Below are 5112 nucleotides of genomic sequence, written 5' to 3' on the forward strand. Positions count from 1 at the left end.
ATCAATATCATATATGCCCACCACTATTTCTCCCATTGTTACATATGCCCACTACCATTCCTCATCTATGCCACTCACCACCTCTCCCGTTGTTACCTATACCCACCACCACTTGTATCTTTATCATATATGCCCATCTCTCCTATTGATAAATATGCACCCCGCTATCTCTCCCATTGCCACATTTCACCACTACCATCTCTTTCCTTGTCACATATACCCATAACTATCTATCCTCTTGTCATCTACGCCTACTAACATAGCTCCTATTTTACCTATGCAAACAGTGTTGCAAGTAAGGGGGTACGGCGTGGTACGGAGTACTTGTAAGAAATATGTTGCAGTTACGCAGTACCACTTACCCCCTGACCCACTGTCAATTCTATTTTTATTTTAAGTCTAAATATAATGCATCCGCAGCCCGCCCACCCAGCATTATGATTGATGCTGTATGCAGCTACTGGCTACTGCTGATTTACCCTATCTTACCGACAGGCATCAGCGGCGCTGACAGCATGAAGAGCAGGCTCCACAATTGTAAGTACAAGCTGCCCAGCTTTCCCCCAAGCAAGAGCCAACCCACCCCCAGTCATTCCCTGTTTCTCATTCCCTGTCTCCTGATGCCACGCCACTATTGTTATTTAGTCACTCCTCTAGCTTTGTGTGACCACGCTGCACAGCACTATCAGCACTTTTCAGAAGCACACGTCCTGAGGAAAAAGCCGACACGGCTTTGAAACGTCGACCATGCTTTGATTACTTTGTATCACCATTTAATCTGATATAAAATTTGGATACAACCAACGCTCGTGAGTGCCGCCTGTCTGTTATAGGGGTTACACACTCCTGGGACAGCTGCCTATATATATATATATATATATATATATATATATATATATATATATATGGACAGTGTTCGGTAGCACTCAGGTCTAAGTCAGCTTAGCAATAATCAGAAAAAAGACATCATAAGATTACCGAGTTGGTGTCTTTTTTCTGATTATTGCTAAGCTGACTTAGACCTGAGTGCTACCGAACACTGTCCATATATTTTCCTTTGCGAAGGAACAGCAGCACCGGGCACGTTGTTTCACTCATATGAGTGCAGGATATCTTTCTACGTATATATATATATATATATATATATATAATTATTAGAGATGAAAACGTCACTCCAGGTTCTTGGAAAACAGTTTTTTACTGTGGTGCCAATGGCGTTTCGGGCCAGGGGCCCATCTTCAGGACAATAACAGTAACATCAAGTGAACAAGTGCATTAAATACCTTACCAGAGCTGGTGCCTTCACGCCACCATTCCGCCCGCCCTCCGACTCCGGGACCTGCTACCGGGTTTACACACCGGATGTGACGCAACACCTCCTTCGGGGGAAGTGGTGCCGCCTCACATCCGGTATAAATAATACAGTCACACTGACTTAGGAGTGTAATAATTAGTATTAGAAGGGATGAGGTGATGCTACAATCAGAGAGAGGCAAGGTGGAGCTGCCAATATATAATGCAGTGCAGGGCTTATAGCAGTACTGGAGAAAATACACAGGTTTCACTGAACTTGTGTGTTTTCTGCCAACATTTAAAAAAAAAAACATCAGAGAAACCCCCAGAAAAATGTAGAAAAACTTCCATTTTTGTACTCAATGTTTCTTCAGGTCTAAGTGAATACTGGCCTAAATCCGCCTCTGGTTCCACTTGTGTCCTTTGGTGCTATCCAGTTTTCACTCTCAACACATGACAATTTTCCACAGGAAAACTAATGTGCAAACTCAAAGGTTTCTGTAACTTTTGCTAAGTTTTATATTTGTGAACTCTCCTGAATAAGCTACGGTTCACCTTAGCTTTTGCTCATCTTTCGCTTTGTCAGTTTCTACAGATGTCAAAATGATGCGTTCTTAAGGAATCATTACATTGTTGAGGAAGTAGAACATTAACTAGCTCAATGGCCGTGTCAGGAGAAATACAGAAAGAGAAATACTAGTTAGCCATTTTTCACACACCTTAAACTAAAGAGATACTGTATCTTCTCTTAGACACGACAGGATAGACAGGATGATATGTTATGAAGGAGAATATCACTATAATTAGGACAGAGTGGATGCAAATCTTCTCTACTAGGGAAGTGTATGTTTTGACATGCTAACAAATTGTCTTGTCTGGTGCAGAAAGACAAGGTAAGGGTAATTGGCCAATACAGCACCTTCAATTTAGTACCCTGCTAACCTTTAACCTTTGCAGGAAAAATAAACAGATGAGCGACTATTGACTGAATTGCTACATTACGGCAATAATGGTTGACAAAGCTTTTTTTCCTTTTTCTTTCTTAAAAAGGCACACTTACTTTGCCTCAGAAAAAAGCATTTATCAATTTTATTCAATAGCCCATGCAGCAATGACATCCAGAATAAAGCAGATTTGCTGTAATAAAACAATTAGGTACAATTTGTACCAGTGTTCCAACATGTACAACAGGACAACAATGTATTATTAGAATTGGAAAGTATAGTTTAAACAATTGGCGAGATATAAATAACTTTTGTTTTTACAATAGCAGAACACAGTAATAATCATGTATTAAGAGCACTAGGTTGATGAATGGGTAATTGCAATGGGCCCTGCTGTGACTGATTTTTCACATTCCTGTGGGCCTCTAGCTCTACTCCAGCCATCTCTTTTCTTTACCTCTTCTCCATTTCAATAGGTCAGATTGGGATTTGCCCAGACATGGCAAACATAAAACATAAAAGAGGTTAATGAAAAGGAAGCAACAGGCCTGTAAACTGATCCTTTGCTAAATGATTTCAGATGTTTTTTTTATTATATTCTTTTATTTTAGTTATACTTGTGTCAATTAAACCATATACTCCATTAATATCACTTAATGGTATCCAATCGTTAATCCAATAGATCTATTGGTATTGCCCAGCAGCCGTAGCAAATAATGTTATTTTCTGGGGCTATTTATCAGAGATCTCTTGCTAGGACAGCAATACAGAGAAGAGGCTCTCCCTTGGGAGATTTTGGCAGTGAAATAATAGCAATCACTTCAATGCATTTTATGACAGTGCGTATATGCAGCAATGTTAAGAGAGGGGAGAGAAGGATGCAGGCTAGGGATCACAAAATACCTCAGCTGAGAGAATCCTAGGCTTAAATCAACTATCACTATCTGATAGGGTTACCACCCAGCAGGGTTTACTACAGTCCAGTAATTAGACCAGGAGTCTGGACGGGTGGCTTTCCCGGACTTACATTGTCAAGGAACTGGAGACAGGCTGCGGCTATTTCAAAGATCGCACCTGCCTGCTCGCAGTCCGGCAACCAGTCGGAAGCCGTGGTTCCTGATTGGTTGCCGCTCCGCAAGCTGGAGCAAGATTTCAAATAGCACCACAGCCCAAGGACCTGCTCTGGTGGTGTCTGCGCAATTAGATTAAAGTTTGGGCACAACCATCTCAAATCTAAGTCTCTTTGCACATGTTACATCTGCCCCACCTACAGTGCAGTATGGTTTTGCCAAGGTGTAGACTTTTGTGGGCCATACAGATCAAAACTGCAGATTGGCGGCCATCTATGATACCCAATTCATCTGGGAAATAGGGAAATTCTGCATGTAAAAAATCCCCAATTTGCCAACCCCAATCATTTTTCTGGTCAACTTTCGCTGACCCTGGTGTAGGGTGGTTTGACGAATTGCCCCAAACCGTCACAATTGTATGAAACCTATTATTTTTTCTTAACTGAAACCTCAAAATCAGGCCCTACTGTAGGTGCATTGTTTGATGTGACTTTGATGCATTGGATAGGAAATGTTATTACCCTCATAGTTGACTGCATATGGAGGTAGCATCTATACTCCTTTTAGAAAACTATATGATCAAAGTGAGATGGTCATATAAATGTACAATTATGAATCTACCATGAGTGAACCTTTCTGCAGAAGGCTGATTCTGAGTTGCACACAAAGGAGCTGTTGCTGCAGGCAGCTGCTGGAGCCTGAATTATTACCTTATGCTAATGGTAGTATCAGTTTAACTAATGCAAAGGTGTGTGTATGTGCAAATGAACATCAGTGCTGCCCATTGAGTTTGTGCTGGCAGCCACAACCGTCACCCTTAGTATCAGCACTTGGACCAGCCCAATGCTAGGTGCAATAAGACACATCAGAAACAGGCTTCCCTTCCTCATATCATGCCTCAGAATTGCGAGTGTTAGATACATACCCACAACACTCCTATGATAATCTTACAAGTCAGAGTGGTTACGCACAATCGCATTGTCTCCCAATTTGTGCTCCAAAATGGCGTATTTTATTTAAAAAAGATGTGACGAAGATGCATCCATTTAAAAATAGGATGGACAAGTGCTAAAAAAGCATACAGTATATAAGTGTAGTGATTTATGCGACTCAGAATCAGTCCCAAAGCTTGGCATACTGTAGATGTAAGATTTAGTTGAATATGTATAACGTGAAGAAATCTATGTATAAATTATCATGTCACTAGAGCCAGATTAAGGGCGAGGTACATGCCAAGGCCCATTTGTCTCTGGGAGCCAACCATACTTTATTTAAAGCCAGTAGCGTAACAATAGCCCTGGCAGACCCCGCAGGGGCTTGGAAGCACCGGGTGGCTTGTGGGCATTGTGGTGCCTCTGTCTCTCCTCCGTTCCACCTCTGTCTACCACTGGGGTCCCATGCACCTGCAGGCAATGAAAATGTCCCTCCCAAGATGGTCACTGACTCCTCTAGCATCTATTTGAGGCGGCGGCCATTTTAGGAGGGACATTTTCGTTGTCGACAGGTGCGATGGGACTCCAACAGCAGAGGCGGACTGAGGCAGAAAGAAGGGGGGAATCCTCTGACAGACCACGGGGCCATATGTGGGGTTCCCTACAACATGCAGCTACAACATGCAGCTACAAAATTCTCCAGGACGGTACAAGATAAAACGAACGTGATTCTCAGGTAACGACCAGTGTTTGTATTTTTTTGTTACCTGAGAATCACGTTCGTTTTATCTTGTACCGTCCTGGAGAATTTTGTCTCATTTCATAATTGGTATGTGAATTATGTATTTTGTTCCAAATATGCTTTGAACACAT

The sequence above is a fragment of the Crinia signifera genome, chromosome 3, assembly GCF_055691185.1.
Source record: "Crinia signifera chromosome 3, ASM5569118v1, whole genome shotgun sequence".
In the NCBI taxonomy this organism is placed as follows: domain Eukaryota; kingdom Metazoa; phylum Chordata; class Amphibia; order Anura; family Myobatrachidae; genus Crinia; species Crinia signifera.